Source organism: Balaenoptera musculus, chromosome 11, assembly GCF_009873245.2.
Source record: "Balaenoptera musculus isolate JJ_BM4_2016_0621 chromosome 11, mBalMus1.pri.v3, whole genome shotgun sequence".
NCBI classification, from domain to species: domain Eukaryota; kingdom Metazoa; phylum Chordata; class Mammalia; order Artiodactyla; family Balaenopteridae; genus Balaenoptera; species Balaenoptera musculus.
This window is the reverse complement of record NC_045795.1, coordinates 75,733,310-75,755,364: the sequence shown is the minus strand read 5'-3', so window position 1 is coordinate 75,755,364 and position 22,055 is coordinate 75,733,310. Positions and strand designations below refer to the sequence as shown.

General features: G+C 40.2%; 1 long non-coding RNA gene across 1 annotated transcript in view; it reads right to left on the bottom strand.

Moving 5' to 3' along the window:
* Positions 1-8,054: 8,054 nt before the first annotated feature.
* The window catches only part of LOC118903883, a 56,300-nt gene continuing 42,299 nt past the window's right edge, over positions 8,055-22,055 (bottom strand). The window contains exons 3-5 of the long non-coding RNA XR_005021891.1: positions 15,901-15,944; positions 9,026-9,127; positions 8,055-8,119 (exon numbers count right to left, since the gene is read on the bottom strand). This is a non-coding gene — a long non-coding RNA (uncharacterized LOC118903883). The remainder of the gene's footprint in view (positions 8,120-9,025; positions 9,128-15,900; positions 15,945-22,055) is intronic.

The window sequence follows — 22,055 nt, the reverse complement described above, 5'->3', positions numbered from 1 at the left end:
TGGTAGGTCCATTCTCCAAGAGAGGAAATATTGGAAGAGGAGGAGTTTTGGGTGGAAGTTGGGGAAGAATAAGATCAGTCTAGTTTGGAGCAAGAGTTTGAGATGCCTTTGACAGATCTGAGAAGTCATGTCAGCGCTCAATAAATGTTTGATGGTGGTGATGATACTGATGAAGGCAACAACATTGATGACGACCTCAACAATGACTACTGACTGTGGCCTGGGTAGGTCTCTGTACTGTTAGCCTTCAAATGGGCAGGCTGCCTGGGAGCTCTGAGGATGAGGGCAAGGATTACTGCCTAGCTGATTTCACTTCAGGGAGGGAATGAATTCAGCATTCATTAGAAGTGGATTCTAAGCAAGGTTCCCAAATGCCAAAAGGTACTTTTGTACTGTGGGAGAGCCTGCATCTACCCTAGCATTCCTTCCTCTCCAGGTAGTTACTCAGCTTCTTTAGATAAGATTCTCTGGTTTTTCAGCCTGGGGGTGAAATACTGGAGTTGGAAGGTGGTGGCAGGAGGGCAAGGCCTAGCTTTACTTGCTTGGGGTTGGGAGGACTCGCAGGGATGTGTGGGAGCCACAGTTGCCCCATCAAACAAGTGCTGCTCTGTTTGCAGCAGGACTGGGAAGGGGAAGGTGAGAGAGGGAGCTGATAGAAATAGTCCTTCCAAAAATAATTTCAGTTAAGCTCTTTCTCATTCCCAGCCTCTGCTGACGCTGCCCATCTTGACTATAGTTTCTTTAGGGCTCCCCTAAGTCATTTGTCTCCTTTCTCCTATGGAGTCTCCTCCTACATACTCTGCAGCAACTTCCTTACTCCCTCTCCTTCATCCACCAATAGCCTCCTACCCTCTACCCATCCATCAGAAATTTGTCGAGGTGCCTTATTCATTGATGGCCTCTCTGTGCTTGTCTTAGTTATGGGTTCATTCTTTTATTATCATTTATTGGGTCTTGGCAGGGAGAGATGATAAACACTATGGTCAACCCTTTGTTCCTAGTGGATGCATTTCTAGAGATGTCTAAAAATACCTTTCACTTGAATATTCCATTTCTAAGAAAACAATCTATTCTCTGGTGTCAGAAGTGAAGGGCAAGGCTGTACTGCTGGTAAAGAATTATCTACATCACATATGAGCAGTGACAGTTGTCCAGGGCATGTTTCTGTTATCATTAAATTCACTTTGCTGCCGCCTTTGTTTATAGCTTCAGCAAACCTGGGCTCTAATCCTGGCCTAGCCCGGGCCACTGAAGATATTTCAGTTTGCTCTCTGCCTACTGAGCTCTGCCAGCTTAAGACCAATTTTTCTATCTTTCAAGTAAGTTGATTAAAAATGCCCACATTATCTGAATACACAGTTACCAGTTTTGCTTCCTACTTTTACCACTCAGTTTTAGAACAGTTGAGAACCTGAAATAGAGTCAAATCATTAATAGCCAACATAGGAACACTGTATGGAAGTCACACAACAGTTCCCCAGACTGTGACACAGACTACAAAAAGCTAGAAACCTTGGCCCCCAAAGTCACTTTACCTCTATTTGGCAGACAATGTGAACAGAGAACAGAAACTCTGTAGGAACGCAATGTAGGCTGATGGTCAGGGTTAACTGAAAATCATTGCTTTTATAAAAGCATTTCCTCAGTCCTCTCTTAGCTTTAGTTAAACTTACTTGGGCTTATTTCTTCCTGGCTTTGGGTGATATTTTTGCATTTGTATTAAAGAGCAGAAAAAAGGGAGGGGGAAGCCTAATGAGGAATAAATAATGGAAAAGGGTAAAAAAAAAAATCTTTGTTTGTAAGTGTATTGGACCTTATAAACTTATATAATCCATGGATCATTTCTGTGGTAGACTGTTATGACTCCAAAGAGCCATTGTGCTAATGTAGCAGCTGATGATTTTATGCAGAGACTCTGCATAGTAAATGCCCTTATGAAATTGGGAATGAATTGTGGGAACCGAACATGGCCAATAACCATTTTTAAAAATAATGAAGTACTCTGCCACCTCACTCTTCCACCAGCCCCCACCAAAGTCATGAAGAGTTGAGTCAATGTAATGAACTAATTGCCTGGAAATGTAATTTAAAAAAAAAGAACTCTGTATGTGTAGTGGGAAAAAACCAAAACCAAAATAGGGCTCATATTTTGAAGCATAAAACATATTTTAGCACTCAGGGAAAATGAATGAGCCTGTGCCACATTTCATTTCAGCAGCTGCTGTTTAAGCCTTGGAAATTAAATCATAGACACCCTGGGTTTTAGAGAAGGGACGGAGGTGGGGTCCTGGCTTTGCCAAGGCACTTTGGGCCTAAGTAGCAACACCCTGCCTGGCCTTGCTGGAGAATAGACTGCCAATTGTGGCAAATTATATGATGCTTTTGAGATGTGCACAAATAGCCCATTACACTTTTCACAGCGTTCCTTCATTAAGCCCGCAGAATTGTTTCTTTATGTTTTCCTCATAATAGCTTCTGAAAGGTCAAGAATGGCTCACTTGACTTTCTGGTGCCCTTCGGGGAATAATGCCGTTAACCACTTGTGGCCTTTGCTCTTCCAAGCTGACATTTGCCCCAAGGTCTCCCATTGGTTGTCAGGACTGGGTCTCCTCCCTTCCCCCACACACACACACACACACACACACACACACACACACACACACACACACACACACACACACACACACCCTCAGGTGGGGATAGGGACTGGAAGGACAGTCTGGAATCCCCGCCAGTTGAGATTTTTTGACTTTCTGTTAGAAGTGATGTTGAGCTCTGGTAGCATTTGGAAAGCAGTAGAGGGTGCTGGTTTTAAGGATCAGATAGTCTTGAGTTCAAATCCAGATCTACTCCTCTGAGCTGGGTGACCTGGGGCAAGTCATCTCAGCTCTCAAGGCTCAGTTTCCAAATGTGTAAAATGGGGACAAGAGTAGTGCCACCTCAGAAGGTGCTTTCCTGGCATAGAGTAGGCATAAAAATGTTGCTTCAGAACAAAAACAGCCAGCCTTAGAAGCCTGCTAAGGGTAGGCCTTGGCTGGCAGCATCGCATATACACACCCTTTCATTACCAACCTGATAGCTCCCCCCCAGACTTCACTCACATCCATAAGGAGGCAGTAACATTTGTCAAATGCTGTCTGTGTGCCAAGGGCCTACATCTGTTTCTCATTTAATTCTTTACACATTACTGTAAAATAGGTATTATTATCGCTCTATTTTGCATGATGAAACTGATACCCAGGGCTAATGATAATGGCTATCATTTATTGAGTATTTACTATGTGCCAGACACTATGTTAGATACTTACTTTTATACGTTCTCTTCTCAGTGGGCAATTCAGTCATTTCCATTTTTTTGTTGTTATGAAGAGTTCTCCCGTGGACCTTCTTCAACACATCTTCATGGGCACATGAACAGGATTTTCTCTTAGGAGTACACACCCAGGAGTAGAACTGCTGGGTTGGAGGTATATGAATGTTCAGCTTTGTCAAACACTATGAAATTATTTTCCAAAGTGACTGTAATAATTTATACTCCCACCAGAATGTGTAAGCTTTCCTATTGAGCCACATCCTCCCTACACTTGGTATTCTTATTTTTCTTAAGCTATTAGGTATAAAATGGTATTTTGACCTTGATCTGTATTTTCTGATTACTAATAAGGTTGATAGCCTCTTTTTGTATTAATTGGCCATAAATGTCTCCTTTTCTGTGAAATGTCTGTTTGTGCCTTTTGCTTGTTTTTCTATTGAATTGTTTGCTTTCAAGCAATTGATATTTTTTTTATTCTAATCTGTTGGTGGTTATGATAGTTAATTTTATGTGTCAACTTGATTGGACCAAAGGATTCACAGATAGCTGATAAAATATTTCTGGGTGTGTCTGTGACTGCGTTTTTGGAAGAGATTAGCATTTGAATTTATAGACTGAGTAAAGAAGATCACCCTCATTGGGTGGGTGGACATCACATAGTCCTTTGAGGGACTAAATAGAACAAAAGGTAAAGGAAGGGCAAATTTGCTCTCTGTTTGAGTTGGGACATCCATCATTTCCTGCTCTCAGACATTTAGGTTCCTGGTACTCAGGTCTTAGGAATAGACTGAATTACATCACCAGCTTTCCTAAGTCTCCTGCTTGCAGAGGGCAGACTGTGGGACGTCTGAGCTGCCATAATTGTGTGAGCCAATTCCTATAATAAATCTCCTCATATATATACACATTTCCTTTCTATTGGAGAACTCTAATACAGTGTTTGTATCCTTGCAGATATTTTCTCCCTGCTTATGACTCGCCTTTTCACTTTCTTTAGGGTATTCTTAGCATAAGTTCTTAGTTTTAATGGAGTTGGGCTTATCAGTCTTTTCTTTAATGATTAGCATTCTTTGTATCTTGTTTAAGAATATTTCTCAATCTTTTCTGTCTCCTTCTGGCATTTAAGTCCGTACTCTATCTGTAATTGACTTTTGAGTATGATTTGAGTTAGGGATCCAAAATCATATTTTTCTATTATGGGTAACTTTTTTTGCAGCTCAATTTATTGAATTAACTCCCCTCCTACTCCCATCCCACCCTGCTGCCATATTACCTCTCATATATCAAATTTCTATATGTATTTCTACACTTTGTATTCTGTTTCATTGGTCAATTTGTCTATTCCTGAGCCAGTACACATGGTTACTATGACTTTATAATAAATCTCATTATCTTGTGGAACAATTCCCACTCTTTGTCTTCTTATTTCAAAATTAATAAATATCCATTTTAGACAACTGAACAAGTATAGGAAATTCCAGAGAAATTAAAACTTATTTATAATTTCATCAGTCAGGTACAACAACAGTTAACATCTGGTATATAGTTTTCTACACTATACAAATACATACTCATATGAAAACATGCACACATATATGTATATAAATACACACACATTTATACTTTAACAAATTTAAAATCAATATCAATTGCTTCCTATATTCAAGGCTTATATGTCTAAAGCTTTATTGTTGCTAAAGCTGAGAAAGACTATTTAGGAAATATGATAATGTTTAAGATGCTAATAACGATGTTAGAAGGAAATTTGTTTTCAATTTGGCAGCTAATATGATTCCTCTTTGGGTACCTTAGTCCAGGAAAGCATTTATCTTGAATCCCTAAGCTTTGCTACTGCCCTAAACTAAGAAAATAAATCTCTCTCCATCCCTAAAGTAACACACTTATCCTCCAAGCAAACTACTATTTACTTGTTTAATAAAACAAAAAACACGATGTGTTACATTTTTAAAGAATTATACCTTGACTTTAAAATTAGATTTGGGTTTGAGTCCTCAGTCTGCCCCTTATTACACTTTGATCCTGAACAAGTCACAGAACTTCTTGTAGTCTCAGTTTCTTCATCTTTAAAATGATGATGATATCTACCTTGCAGAGTTGCCGGGAGTATTAATGTATTTTTTAAAAGCCTCATAAAATGCTTGCCAATATTCACTTTTAAATTTTTAATTAGTTTTTATTTTATTATAAAGGTAATAGGAGCTTCTTGTAAAGTTTTTGAATAGTAGAGAATAATAATAATAATGAATAATAGTACAGAATACAGTGAAAACTAAAAGTTTCTTCCCTCCAAGTGTATGTTCTTCCCTCTAAATCAATTGCACTCTCCTGAAGAAGCAACAATAAATTCTCATGACACACGATTATTAAGAACATTCTAAGAACATTCCATGACAGCAAAAATCCTGGAAATCCTTTATAAACATCACATAACAGGTAAGCTAAAAATGTCCAGAATATTTCATTTCTTTAAGATAGCTTTCATTTTACAGTTTTTCTATTTTTTTAGAAAAAAAATTAACAAATGGAAATATTCAAATTAAGAAGAGGAGGCCATCTTCAAAAAGTCTACAAACAAATGCTGGAGAGGGTATGGAGAAATGGGAACCCTCCTACACTGTTGGTGGGAATGTAAATTGGTACAACCAGGACTTCCCTGGTGGTGCAGTGGTTGAGAGTCCGCCTGCCAATGCAGGAGACAGAGGTTTGATCCCTGGTCCAGGAGGATCCCACATGCCGCGGAGCAACTAAGCCTGTGTGCCACAACTACTGAGCCTGTGCTCTAGAGCCTGTGAGCCACAACTGCTGAGCCCGCACACCACAACTACTGAAGCCTGCGCGCTCTAGGGCCATCACACCACAACTATTGAGCCCACGTGCTGCAACTACTGAAGCCCACGCGCCTAGAGCCTGTGCTCTGCAACAACAGAAGCCACCGCAATGAGAAGCCCGTGCACCACAATGAAGAGTAGCCCCCCCTCGCCACAACTAGAGAAAAGCCTGTGCACAGCAACAAAGATCCAACGCAGCCAAAAAAAAAAAAAAAATTGGTACAACCACTATGGAGAACATTATGGAAGTCCCTTAAAAAACTAAAAATAGAATTACCATATGATCCAGCAATCCCACTCTGGGCATATATCTGGAGAAAACCATAATCCAAAAAGATACATGCACCCCAGTGTTCACTGCAGCACTATTTACAATAGCCAAGACATGGAAACAACCTAAATGTCCATTGACAGAGGAATGGATAAAGAAGATGTGGTACATATATACAGTGGAATATTACTCAGCCATACAAAAGAATGAAATAATGCCATTTGCAGCAACATGGATGGACCAAGAAATTATTATACTAAGTGTAGTAAGTCAGACAGAGAAAGACAGATCTCTTATGATATCACTCATATGTGGAATCTAATTTTAAAAAATGATACAAGTGAACTTATTTACAAAACAGAAACAGACTTAGAGATATCAAAAACAAACTTATGGTAACCAAAGGGGAAACGTGGCAGGGGGTGGGGGGTGAGGGATAAATCAGGAGCTCGGATGAACATCACACACTGCTATATATACCATAGAGAACCAACAAGGACCTACTGTACAGCACAGGGAACTCTACTCAATACTCTGTAATGACCTATATGGGAAAAGAAACTAAAAAAGAGTGGATATATGTATATGTATAACTGATTCACTTTGCTGTACACCTGAAACTAACACAACATTGTAAGTCAACTATACTCCAATAAAATTAAAATTAAAAAAAAAAATTAAGAAGAGGGTTAGAGGTTATTTAAAAACTAACAGTAAACATTTGGTTATGGGCATTTATTATTTTTAAAAAATTTTGTTATAACAGTAATGCATTCTTATAGCAATATCAAACAATTGTTAGGTATATAAAGTAAAAAATGAAATTCCCTTTTTACACTCCCCCAATCACACTCCCCAGAAATAACCTCTGGAAGAGTTTTGATGTCTTAACTTTCATGTTCTTTACCTACCAGACTTGGAAATGTCTCAATTTAACTGCAAGGCTTTACTCCCTTTCATGACAGTATTAATTTTGTTTTGGTTTGGTTGGTGCTACACTTAATCATTCATTCATTCCTTTAATTAAGCATATACTAAGGTACCTGCTCTGGGCCAGGTGCCGAGCAAAGTGCTAGAGATTCTTGAAGTGTCAGTGGTAGTGCCCTCGTCCCTAACAGATAATAATATTGTTTCATAAGAGCTTCATTACAGTCAGTTAGTGCAGGATGCTGTGGGACCGACCATAAGGGAGGGACATCAAACCCAGGTGATCTGGGAAGGCTTCCTGGAGAAAGAGATCTCTAAGTTGAGAACTGAAAGCTGAATAGGCATTAGGCCTGTGCGATGGCCAGATCTGCGGGACGATAGTGCATTAGGGATGATGAGAAGCTGGAATGAAGAGCACAGCAGTACAGGAGGGAGGGCTGAGGATGTTGGAGAGAGATGGTTGAAGGCTTTGCAAGATACACTAAGACATGTGCACACAGTGGGTAGATGGGCCCCCTAAAAGGACTGCAAGTAGGGGAGTGACATCACCATGTTTGTATTTTAGAAACCTCCATCTGGCTGCAACTGAGAGAAAGAACTGGAGAAGGGCAAGCCAGGAGGCAGGAGTGATAGGAGGTGGTTGTAATAATCCAAGTGAGAAACAGTGTTGGACTCGATTAAGGAAGTGACAGTGGAGGAGGAAGAAGGAGAGAAGTTCAAGAGTAGAGGATGTCTTCTTTCTGCAAGGATAACTGATACCTGGAAAAGGCCACAAAAAGTAAAGCGAGTTAATACAGGGACCAATTTTTCAAGTAAATAGCGAGGGCAAAAGACTTGATTGAAATTCTAACTTGAAAAATTAAACTAAAATTCATTTTTAAATCCTTATTTTAATATTATAAATAATTTTAAAGTTTATAATCACAATTATGAACTAATGTTTATGGTGAAGAATGAATCAGAAATTTGGAAGGCATAATTTTCAACACAAATTTTATCACAGTATGATAATGACATCTTTCACATCGTGTTTAGGTGTTGCAATAAGTTCATAATAGAGATCATTTGGGGGAAATATTTGGGCTTGTCAATTTCCCCAAGGGTATCTTCTTTTGCTGTTCAGATTATTTTTTTTTTGAAGTGCTATTATGTCATCCCCGTTATGGTCCCCTATCCCCCACCCCAGCTGGTCACCAGTTTAACTAGGCCAGTTTGTCATTTGCCAAAGGCTATGCCAGTACTTGGGAGCACTTCTCCCAGATCACTTTGATTGACTTTATGAAACTGTATGCTTTAAAAGATTTTGAGTTTGTCTTCACAGTTGATTTGCTTTGAATTTAAAGCGTAACATGGGTATTTGTAATTGGCAGGGCATATTTTAGTCAGGGGTATTATCATAAATGGTAAGTTTCTTAGTCAATATTTTTGTGTTATAATGACTTTTACTTTTCTATGCAACCTGTTGCCTATGGAGACTTGGGTAATGGTTACTTGGATAATGAGAAAACCCTATAATTATCTGTCACCTACTCACCAGGATCATGCCCAACAGGGAAACACAGAACAAAGCTCTCCTCAGGAAGAAGAAAATGGATAAAGTCTTCATCTTCCAGGATTAAATCCGTTGTGTACATCAAAGACGCAACAAAGGAGAACATGAAATACCTTCTTCAAGTTTCTCTCCCATACCTGCTCAGTGGAAGGTATTTTCTGGGCAGTGCTCACATCAAAGACCACAAGATTTGCTGGAAGGATCTCTGTCACTCTCTGGAAAGAAGCCCAAATCTCGTTACCAATAAGAGAGCATCCTCTTACCCACTGATATTTTCTGAAGGAAAAAAATAACTTTTTCTGCTTTCTGCATGGGAACACAGAGTTTCTGCCACCTACTCCTCAGTCTCCCTATCCATCTCCAACCAAAGGATCCAAGGAGATCCTGAATTATGCTATTGTCTTCATCCTCATAAAGATTTAATTTCCTGGGTTCTGTGCATTGAGTTTACACCATTGTTAAAATCTTTTGATTGATGATGCATTGATTGTTTCTCTAACTACTAATTCTCTCCCTTCCTCCTTTTGTTCCCAACTGTCTTTCATAAACGTATATTGAGTACCACTGTGTGCTAGGAACTATGCTGGATGTTGGCACGCCAATGCAGACATCATCTCAATACGATGGGAAGCATCATAGGGGAGTGACTGGATCCAATTTATGTTGATTGGGAATATTTCCCTCATGCTAAATCTTTATTCCAGCCCTGTAAGCCATGACTTGTAAATAAGCACTAGTTTTCATAGAAAAGCCTAAGAAATGCTAGCCCTAGCCAGACATTTTATTTCACCTTTGTTGTTTGATTTCTCATTCAATGTCCTTTGTTTGGTAGGGATCGTTGTGAGCAACAGCAGTTCCCACAGGCTCAGACTGGAGTCACAGAAGTGACTCTGAAACCATGGTCCTGTGTGCATGGTCCCAGCAGCTTGGGAGGCACACAGGGCCCAGACCATGCCTGGGAAAAACTCAGGGGATTTTATATCACACCACAACACTCCTTCTATCAAAAGCAATCCTCAATACCCAGATCTTTCCCACCCTCTCCTCTGCTCACTGTTTCCCCCTTTCCATTCTTCTATCTAGGCCATAGGTGTGCCAGCCCAGCCTTCTCTGCTCCTGGATCTTTCCCTTCCTCCCACACATACGTATCTATTTCTTTAGGAAAGCAATTCAGCTCTGACCTGGATGCTCCCGTCTTGCATTCCCACGCCCAACACTTAACCACATGATCTTCAAGTAGGTTTAAACACACACACACACACACACACACACACACACACACACAAACCACTGCACTATAGACAGTGACCTTGGGGACAGGCAACAAAAGATGCTCCAGTTTGCAACCTTGGCCCTAGTGTCTCCTCTGCATTCACTAACTCATTCATCTGTTCATTCACTGTTACTGTGGTTGTATCAGCTCCCCTAAAAGCAGAGCCTGAAACAAAAGCTTGGGTGCAGGGAGTTTATTTGGGAGATGATCTTAGGAAGCAGAAGTGAGGGAGTGGGGAAAGTGAGCCTGGGAAGGAGAAAAAGCCAGTAAAGGTACATTATTGAGTTGAGTATTGCTGTGGACACCTGAGGCTCAATCTCCAGGGGACTCTCTGAGGCACTGCGTAGAACACACCTCAGAATTGTCCTTCTGAAGGATGGGAGGATGGGACATTTATCCACAAACTTGCATCCCCCTCTGGTTGAGGGTTGATCTTCAGGGCGGTCACAGCTCTCTCTTCTAAGCGAGCTCCTGCACAGGAAGCCATCAGCAGGCATGGAGCTGTCCACCACAGCTGCGGCTGAAGTCAGAGGAGGGCTGACAGCATTCAGCTTGGGGCACCAACCACGGCTGCTACAAACAGCATGCATCACAGCTGTACTGTAATCATTCCTTCTTGCCTGGTTTCTCCCATGGAGTAATGAATTCCACAAGGACAAGGACAGTTCCTTCATCTTTGTTTCCACAGTGCCTAGCACAGTGCCAGACTCACAGGAGCCCTTCAGGTTTCATTTGTTGAATGAAGGAAGGAACTAGTGAAAGAACAATAGACTGAAACCAGAAACCTGAATTCTAGTCCCCGCTGGGTCACTAATTTCTGTGTGACCTTGACTATATCAAAACCTCACATACAGCAGTTTGGTTACCTATGAACTTACAAATTCATATTTTTAAAAAATCTCAACATCAAAATGTTATTTGAAAAGGAGAAAATTTCCCATCCGTGACTGATCTTAGAATAAAATATTGTCTCCAACTTGATGGCTCTCTCTAATTCTAGGTTTCCATCCCTCCAAGGTGTAAAGATGAACACTGCTGAAGAAGTAAGGGTATGTTACAAAGTTAGTTACCCGAAAAATATTCGTTTCCTGCCTGAAGCTTGGAAAACCTTCACTAACACTCTTATGTGAAGAGCGATAGAGTGCTAATTTCCCACAGATTCATTATCACCATGAAATGAAATTTTTGAACACATCAGAGGTAAATATAATGTGCAAATGTAGAATTCAACAATTCGAGTTTTAGCTGCCTTGTGTTTTTACACCTCTGTCAACAAGACCCTCATTAAAGGCTTTTCCCCATTATTCTACCTGAAAAGAAGACTGGAGAATATTATAATATTCAAGATGGAGAGATGTTCTTTCCAGTTAACGCTTTATGAAGGGAACTCATCTGTGTATATATTCCTAATTATTTTTTATCAGATCACAAATAGTGTGCTCAATACTGTGCTAGGTCTTGGGGATACAATCTTGAAAAAACTCCTACTCAGTCCCTCCTCTTGTGGGGCTTACAGTCTAGTAGGGAAGAACTATATTAATTATTTAAAATGAGTATTAAATTAACATTCCAAAATAAACACTTCTGGGAAGGACACAATTTTATTAGTGCAAAATACACTGGGAATCATATGGCCTGAGAGGTTAAAAAGGTTTCCCCTCCACAAAGTGGGATTTGAATAGAAAGCTGAAGAATGAATAAGTAAGTGAAAGGGAGGACAGCATGTGCAAAGGCCCAGTGTCAAGAATAACAGGATGCCTTGAAAGAACTGAAAGAAGGCCAGGGGAACTGGCTTACTCAGAGGAGGAGGAGTGGGGTGTGAGTGAGACTGAGAGGTAAGCACAGGCCATACTAGGCAGGCCTGCTAGGCAGGTTAAGCATTCTGGTCTAAGAGCAATGGGAAGTCATTGTTTGGTTTCAGCAGGACCTGCTGACATGATCAGATCTGCACATTTTTAACAGGGCCTTTTTTCCACATCCTTTTATATTTTTCATAATTATATGAGAATTCAAACAAAAACATTTGGTTTTGCCTGAGTTATGCTGATAATTGCAGACACACACACACACACACACACACACACACACACTTTTCTTCTAAAAGATGTCAGTCCAGTTTGTTCCAGTATTATCTGTACGTCTCATTCTCATTTAGGTAATATTTACTTTGTATTTCTGGGTGCAGACTGCATTTACCCGATAACTAAATTCCATGCTGGGATGTCATGGGGAATAAATAGACAGTCCTATCCCCACATATTAAGTGTGCAAGTAAAATTGCCTTCCACTGCTGGAAAATGTGAGAACAACAGCCACTGCATCAACAAGATGGGTCCAAAATGAATCGTCTGGTGGTAACTGCAGGGCCTCCCTAAATGATGTCTGTAACATCCATTACCTTCCCCAAATTTCTTAGCATATCCAAAAATGGATTAAGTTGCTTTGACAGGCTCTATTTTTTATGAACCTCTTTGGCTATTACTTACTCTGTTATTTTCCTCAAGGTGCTCACGGCTGATTTATGATTTCATTTAAGGTTTTTGAGTGGTAGTTTGGATACGCTAACTAGCCCACCTTTTCCCGGATCTGCTTTTGGCTGCTGTATCTCCAACACTAAATCAGCCTGCTTAAATTCCCCTGGTACATAAGTCTCCACGACAAACACTAGTAATGGAGGTACGTCCTGCCTTACCCGGTTTGTTGAATATGTTCAAATGAATCCAATCCAGCTCTGCTGATTTATAAATATTTAAATAGTATAAGTATTCTTTTACCTGCCTATTATTAATTCTGTTTCTTGATATTCCCAGAGACTCATTAATATTTGTCTTACTGAGCTCCTACTTCCTTCATTCTTTCTGTTAAAGGCAGAGACAAAATAGTAGTTCCTTATTCACTGTTCTTTGCATCTTTCATAACATGTTCTCAACCCTGGTTTAGCAAAAGTGGCCTTTTTTCCTTGGGCATAACATCCTATTGTAGTTTTAGAAGGCTTTGCCATAATTTCTTGCTTCTTTTGCTTCTTTAATTCTGTCCTTTCAGCCATCTCCTGGAGTTATATTTTCTTCAGTCTGTGTATTCTTTTCCCCAAACTCTACACAACTGGATTTTTGCTTTTTTTCCCCCCAACAGGAAATATTTATCCTTTAAACCTTGTATATCAGAATATGCTTGCTGGTTATATAATAGCACCCAGCAGCCACTTGTGTGTTCTTTTTCTAGAGGAGGTACTTGAATGCCCATACCCATGTTTTTCCTTTCAATACAACAACACAAGTAGTAATCATTTAGTTCCTTAAAGATGGTTGGATGCAGTCCATTAATTTCATAGCATGTCCAGAAAATTGTTCTGAAACCAACAGCAAGTGAATATGAAACCAAGACAAGGGGTTTCCAATTACAAGTAAAAAATAATAACACAAAGGGGAAGAGCCCAGGAATATACCTCATCAAAAACACACTGGAAATTTTAACGTGTTTTCAAAAGAGTACATATTGTTTACCACAAAAAAACAAAAAAGTATACACACTGTACCATTACATTTATGTGTTTCAAGAATAGGAAAACTGAATTGTGGAGATAGAAGTCAGAGTAGTGGTTACCCCTGGGGATGAGTAATGATTGGAAAGGTCCTGAAGATCCTGGAAATGTTCTATATCTTGATCTGGGTTTGGGTACATGGATGTGTATGTATGTACTGTGTAAAAGTTGATCAAGCTGTATCTTTGTGAATAGTGCACTTAAAAAACTGGTACAAGGAAAGCAAAGCAATTAATGTGTTTACAAAGCCAGTTACTAAAAGCTGTAATAAATACTTGCAGTTGCTATGGACTATATCTGAAGCTACCTGAAATATTATTATTGTTAAAATTTGGTATATTTGTTATTGGACAAACTTTTCTGCTCAGTTGGCTGGTAGAATGAGAATGATCCTAGCTACTATTGCCTGAGTGCCTGCAGTGTGACAGGCATTGTACCTACAATTTGTCATCTCAATATAGGGAAGGTGATATTATCCCATTTTCCAGATGAGGATATGGAACCAGAAAGATCTTCAGTAGTTGCCAAAGAACACATAGCTAAAGAGAAGAAATCAGAGATTTAAACTCAGGTTTCTAAAACTCCAAAGCCTATTAAGTTCCTCCCACTCTATATGGCATCCAGGTAGATGATTATGAGTTAGTATTCTTATTAGCTTTTTTTACTATAGGCAAGGAATTCTGCTCTGTGCAGCTTGTCGTTTTAGAAAATAAGTGAATGTAGATATATTGAAATGAGTTATAAAAGATCTTAGCTGAAGTTCATTGGTGGCTAGAACATGCCTGACTTTGTCCCAAAGCATCACTTTAAATTAGCACAGGAAGTCTGCGAGATTCCAAATACTTCTTTTTCCCATTTTACAGATGAGGACGAGAAGATTCAGGTTAAAAGATCTGATCGCTAGTAAATTTCAACCTCTGGTAGTCTGACTCTTCAGAGCTCGCACCCTTTACCAGTCTATTATACTGCCTATTAATGATTTTTGAAGAATGTAACTGAAAGAAGAAATAGACTGATCAATTTTTTTAAATCCAAAAACAATTTACAAGAACAGACATGAGTAAAAGGAGCATTTGTCAGATTTACATCCATTATTAAGATGAATTTGAGAAACAATATTGGTTTATTGGATTTTTTCTGCTGTTCAGAAAGCTTATGAGCTCATGAGTTCAGTGATTGCATGGGAGCAGGCATTTTTGCAAGAGGTTATGCAATTGATGTCAGTGCTCACACGAGTGGCTGAAAGCTGAGGTTCCCAGCTCTGCCAGTCCTCTGTCTACGGACTCGTCATCTAAGGAGACAGGTCCAAGATATCTATTCCTCTCTCTTGACTTGCTTTAATGACTATTTCTGGCACTTCCGTAGATGTCTTGGATTATTTCACTTTAGTCCTCTTATTTTAAAGGTATTTTCTTGTGCGTAATAAAATCTATTTATATATTTTGGGTCAAATATAGTCTCTGTGGAGACTCATCTTATGTGGATGCTTTCGGTCTCCCCAAATTTTTTGTATGATTTCATACACTATCAGATCATCATATTCTCCTGTTACCCAGTTATCACATCTTTATTTTTTGCCATTTCTCTCCCTACAGATTCGAAGCTTTTCACCGTAAAGGACTCCCCACCCTCACTTTTTGTTTCTAAGAGAAAATTTGCAAGAGTAGTACAACAATCAACTTTCTACTCTTCACCTAGATTCATCCGTTGTTAACACCTTGCCACATTTGCTTTCTTTATTTTTCTCTCCCTATATCTTTATGTAAATGTGTGTGCATATGTGTGTGTAATGTATATATGCATATATACATAATTTTTCTGAACCATTTGAGAATTGGTTGCAGACATTGTAACAGATCCTTCAACAGTCATCTCCTAAGAACAAGGAAATTCTCCTACACAACCAACAATATGCCACGACTATATATTTGGGGCATTTAACCTTAATTTAAGATCATCTAATATTCTGCACATATTCAGATTTCTCCAGTTGTCCCAATCATGTCCTTTATAACTTACCCCCACCAGCACCTTTTTTTTTTTCCAATCCAGGTTTTAACTGAGGATTCCACATTGTATTTAGTTATCATGTCTCTTTGGTTTCCTTTAATCTAGAACAAATCCTTAGGCTTTACTGTTTGATGAATAAAGGTCTTCCATTTTAAACATCTTACCTTCAGCATTCCTGATTTGTTTCATGAATTATTCTCCTGGAACCCTGCAAAAGTAAAATGTTAAAATACACCTTAGAATTTCACTGATTCTCTGTCGTTCATCCAGTAAACATGGTGGCTAGACTGAAGGACACAGAGAAGAGAGAGCTACCATCTCAGCCTTCGAGATGCTCAGTTTCTAACCACAGATGGGCCTAAAATCCTTTTCCGGTTGCAGACAGTTTTCGTGTTTTGTACCAGCCTGGGTTTTAGAAAAGGAAGTAAAATTCCAACCAGACCCTTTCTTTATTGCTGAAGGCAGCTGAGCTGTTGTAAGCCAAGGCCACCACAAGTGGCATGATGAAGAAGAAAACAAATTGAAATGCAAAGTGTGACTAATAATGAAATATTATTCTTCCAAGAGTTACTGTTGTGACCATTTCTATTACTATCATACACAGTTTTCTTGGTTACCAGGATGAGCCTTCTGGGAAAGCAACTCAGGCTTCCTTGCAAAGCAAGGAAATTAGCAATTGTTCAACAACTACAAGGACAGTTGTGTGAGAGGTTGCCATAACAACGTGATGAGGCTGTCTGTGTGGCTTAATTTCAGTCACATTGAATTGGCTTGACGTCATGTTTTAAAATATGAGTCAATATTTAAGGGGTTTTGAAGAAAAGATGTAATTATGAATTGTTGGACTGAGTTTTATTCTGAATGCAAGTCTGCCAATAGGAGAGTTTCCAATTTACTCTCCTCATTTCTGCATCAAACAAAAGCATTTTTCTATGAAGCAGAGCTTAAATGCTGTTTCTGGAAATCTACTTTCACTACAAAAAGAATTTGATAAACTATTAGGTTGCACATTGCCATTAAGCAAATCAATATTGGGTCTATCATCCATTAACAAATTAGTAGGAAATCTGAGTGTGTCTTCTCCAAACATTGAGGGCAATGTCAGCCATGAGCATTTTTGAAGATGCATCATTTCATTGGCTAAAATAGAAAATCACTTTACAACAAGATTTTTCTATTCTTATTGTTTTGAGGAAAATATAATGGCTAACATTTATTGAGAGCATTGGGTTACACTGTATGAGTGACACCTTTTCTGTGCATTCTTTCATTTAATCTCACAGCAAACCTCTGAAGTAGGATTTTATATGATTATCTTCATTTACAGATGGGGAATCTGAGGCTGAAAAAGGTTAAATAGCACATTTGCTAAGTGTTGGAGTTGGGATCCAATTCCTGCACTGTCTGTGTTGGAATCCAGGGCAGATTCTGATTCAGTAGATGTGGGATGGAGCCTGAGTTCTACATATCTAATCATCCCCCTAGAGATGCCGATGCTGATGATCTAGGGACGACACTTTGAGTAGAAATTGTCTAAGCCACTACACAGTGGCTGTCATGCTTTAGTATTGTATAGATTCCATTCAGGAAATAGTGGTGGACCATGCGCAGTACATCTAGGGATCCTAACTACAGAAACACCAATTGATAAACTAGAGTCTAATTCTATTAAACTGTCTTTAAACAAGGATACATCACAGCAATTTAGATTATAATTTAGGTGAAAATATGAAATACTTGTGCAACACATGAACTGCAATATAAAATCTATGAACTCTTGGGTTATCTATGAAACCCAAATTGAGAAATGGCACACTACATGTTACATGGCAGTTTGTCAATCAGTTGCGTTGAATAATCCACATTTATGAAGTAACTATTCTCCCAGTTTCTCCCGGTTGCTGCTACATTAGTAAGAGAAAGGCTATTATTTAGAAAACCTTCCATAGATCATGATCCTTTCCAGGCAGTTATATTGGATTATTTGCAAAACAAATTTGTATAATCTTCATTTTACATGCTTCCTTTCATCAGTATATAAATAGGTAACACTACAGACAGAACTAGAAGGCAAGCCTTTCCATATTTGATATTCTATTTAGAATGTGTTATTCACGGAAAATTCTAAGAGAAAAGTTCTTATGCCTTCACTGATTTGTTAGGTTAGAGACCATGGCATGCTCTAAATCAGGGGTCCCCAACCCCCTGGCCGTGCACCGGTACCGGTCTGCAGCCTGTTAGGAACCGGGCCGCACAGCAGGAGGTGAGCGGCGGGCGAGCGAGCGAAGTTTCATCTGCCGCTCCCCACCACGTGTGTTACCGCCTGAACCTTCCCTCCCATCGTCCGTGGAAAAATTGTCTTCCACGAAACTGGTCCCTGGTGCCTAAAAGTTTGGGGACTGTTGCTCTAAATGAGGGATGTAGCTTTATCGTTGATAAGCAGGTTGGTACACTAACTTACTTCATTGATATTTTAACCTAAGTGACTGGTTCATTCGGAGAGAATGTTTACTTGAGGGAAAGAGCTGGGGCGGGGAGGGGCAGGGGAGAAAAGGGAAGGGGCCCCTGAGCTGGTGTAGCAGTGTGTGCACATCAATCTTTTTATTCATGCCCCCTCAAAGTGGTGTGGCATTTTGGTTAAAAGACTGATTCAGATGGTACTCAATTTGAATCTTGGCTCTGGCACCGATCAGCTGTGTGGCTTTGAGCAAGTCACACTGGCCTCACTGACCTCTGGAAAAGAAGGGACCCCCCGCCCCAAGTCCCCTTGGATCTCTTGCCATCGTCATAAACACGAGCTGCCGGTGGGCTTTCTCTCCCACCACGCATTCCCTCCACCCCAACCACTCAGCCCAGAACCAATGATTGACAGCTGTGGGGTGTAAACACTCTTGGCTCCCTTGCCTGATCAGGACAACTCTGAGTGTCCTACACCTACACTTTAGTGTGTATCATAATCCCAGGAGGGCTTGTTAAAATCCAACACGCTGGGCCCACTCCAGAGTTTCTCATTCAGCAGGTCTGGGGTGGAGACCTGAGAATTTGCACTTCTAACAAATTCCCAGGCGATGCTGATGCTGCTGGTCTGGGGACAACACTTTGAGAATCACTGACCTACCGGATCTCCAGAGTTCCCCTGAGTCCCTCTCCTTCCTTTCCCTTCCCTTCCCTTCCCTACTCCACTTTCTCATTTCTCTCGCCATGCCTACTAGTCATAGAACACTTTAACACTTCCACAACCCAAACTAAGATAAGGACTCCCCTCACAGAGGTTTTAGTTCTTGTTATCAAAGCTTAGTCTCCTCATCTTTGAAAATCACTCACCTTGCATACCTTCCCACCACCCAAGATGATTTCATGATCTTCCACATAGGGTATATTATAAAACAATGTGTAATTTACACTTACAATATGTAATTTACACTTTTCCAAAAAAACTATATTTTTATAAATACATATTACAATTTTTATATTTTAATATAAAATATTATATTTTGTACTTCAAACTACCTCTTTCCTGCAGATGTGATGTCGCTTCCCAGGGGAGCTGACCCATACCCAGAGCCCAACCCCTCTTGGGAATCCCTAAAGCAGAGTGTCCTGGGTCATAGGAGGAAGAGTACCCCCTTGGTTGCTGTGGTGTGTGCCTGGATAGGGAATCGTGTTTAGTTCCTTTAGCTCAAAGGGCGTTTACCTGGGGGCAGGGAGATAAGGTGGGTAGTGGTTGCCTTCTCTCCAGCATTTCATGGGAACCTGGGGCATCAGGGGACATGGCAAAGCTTGGCCTGTCTGGATCTTTGTGGTTTGCAAAGTATGTTACACTGAACCTGGGATCATCTCTGAACACTTAGAATTTATTTATTTGTTAATAATTGCATATTAAGACAATCTTCTGTGATAGCTAAAACCAGGAGCTCTGGAGTCAGATATCTGGATCACAATCCTGCCTTTACCATCTTGTTTGGGACCTTGGGTGAGTTTAAAGCCATTCTGAGCCATTCTAAGTCACCATTTCCTAAAGCAATTCTGAGCCATTCTAAGTCACCATTTCCTTGTCCTTATTAGATAAAACTAATCCTCTCATCTGTAAAATGGTAAAATAGGAGATTTTTTGTTTTTCGTTTTTCACCTGACTGATCCATGTAAAGAGGTGAGTACATTCCCTGCAAGAGAGTAAGAACTCAGCAATGTTATCACTATTATTGTTCTTGTTATTTTCATCATTGTTATTGCTGGTTGTGTTGCTATTATTAGCACTAGTTAGGTGCCAATCATTAGGCAGTGGGATGGCTGTAATACTGAACCATAAATCCCAGCACCGAAATGAATGTCTAAATCCTGGGGAGCTGATGTATAATTTGAGTAGTCAGGCAAGAAGGGGCTGAAGAAATTGCTGGATGTGGCCCCTTGTGGAGTATCCTGCCCTGAGGCTCCAAACTGGAACCCTGTGTGACTGAAGTCAGGACCCTCTGTCAGTCCTGTTCCACAGCAGGGTTGATGTTGGCTTCCCCATGCCCTAGCACAACTTTGCATGAGTGCATTTCCTGCTAAGTGATATTTACCAACCCGCCTGGCTTCACCGAATGATAAATTCATCACCAGTTGAGGACTTTACACTTGTTTGAAATTTGTAAACTAAGTTGCTGTAGTAGGCATGACTGGCCACCTACAATCCCACAAGTGGAAGAATGATTGCATTTCATTATTTTCTTAAATCTCTGCTTAAGTTTTCTCATCTTGCCAGGGTGGGTCCAATTTCAACCTCGGTCATTACTGGAACACTTTTCTTCCCCGTGTTCCCTCCCACCCTCTACCAAGGATGCTGTGCAAAGGTCTCACATGATCCCAAAGAAAGCATGGGGTACCATTCTATCACGCTGCAGGACCTTCTCAGGCTTGGGCACTGGAGTCAGGGCAGAGGTGGAGCCTGGGTGCCTGGCTTCCAGCCTGCTTAAGCACCCCAGAGTAGTACTCTCTGAGATTTTGATGCCCCCAGAGTGCTGCCATGGTTGGGCTTTATGTCCCAGCTAATCAAAGTTTCCCCAACATTTGTCCTCTTCCCCATCTTCTTTGAGAAATGCTTCCCTCTTGCCTCTTATGACATTTAAAGGTACTCCTCCACCAGCTCCAGAAAACCCATAATAATCATTTCAGTGACTTTGGGTTTCCACACAAGATAGGAATTGCTGCTGCCTTCAGACCTCCCCTGAGATAAGGAAGCCCAAAGTCTGGCTCTCTGTTTGAAAAGAGAATCATAAAAATATAGGAAGAACCTGCAGAAATGAATACCATCCCAAAATTATCCTGCAATTTTTCATTGGATTGGGTAGCTTCATTCATTTGCTTGATTTATTGAGAGCCCACTGTATGCCAGGCAATGCATCGGGCACTGGGGCACAGGAGTGAGCCAGACAGATCCTGCCTTCATGGACCATCTAGAAGCACAGTGGCAGGATACCCTGGTCTGTATCCAAATCCCACAGGTGCTGGAGACCAGAGCCAACTGCCACTGCCAACTTGGCCATATTATTATTTAACATTGATGACAGTCATGGTTGCTTTTATTTCCTTGGGTGCCACTTGTGAAGGCAAAGCTTGTGAAGATAATTTGGAAAGTCACAACAGGTTGTTCCCAGGGCTTTTTGAGCTGAAGGTTCTGGCTGAGGTATGCTACTTTTGAAAGGTGGCACTGACTGATTTTCATCAGCTCTTTGCAGGAGTCCAGCTTTACTTGGAGTTTTCTTGGAGAAACTAGAAGACTGAGGCCAATTATTAGCCAACATTTTCTTTCTCACCCAGAGGCCCCTGAACACTTATTACTGATACTCAACTATGTTTGAATGACTTTTTTTTTTTTTTTGCCCTTACTGTTTCATCCGGGAGAGTTTTGTTTCTTCAAGAGTCTGAGCTTCTTGAGAGCATAAATGCATTATTTCCTTGATTTACTCTTCCATGAATACTTAAGGAGTAGAATGATTTGCATTTGTGTGCAAGTTAGACTTTGGGTGATTGCCTTTTTTTTACCCTCCCATGTGCAGTATTCCATGTTATACACATTACATTTAGCTCCCTTGATCAATATTGCCCTTTTGGGCTGTTTATACCTAAATTGCCTTTCTGGGCCTGAATGATGATTTCATTTTACTTTTCAGCAACCGTTCAAGTAAATATATGAGGAAGTGACAACACAATCGGCATGCAGTAGATGGCTTGGCTGGGTTTCTTAAGTGGGAAAGTAGAAGAGAGAGAGGTAGGGAATCGACCAGCAACAATCTTTAGCTTGTCATTTCCTATTTATTTGTAGCCCAAATAGCACAGA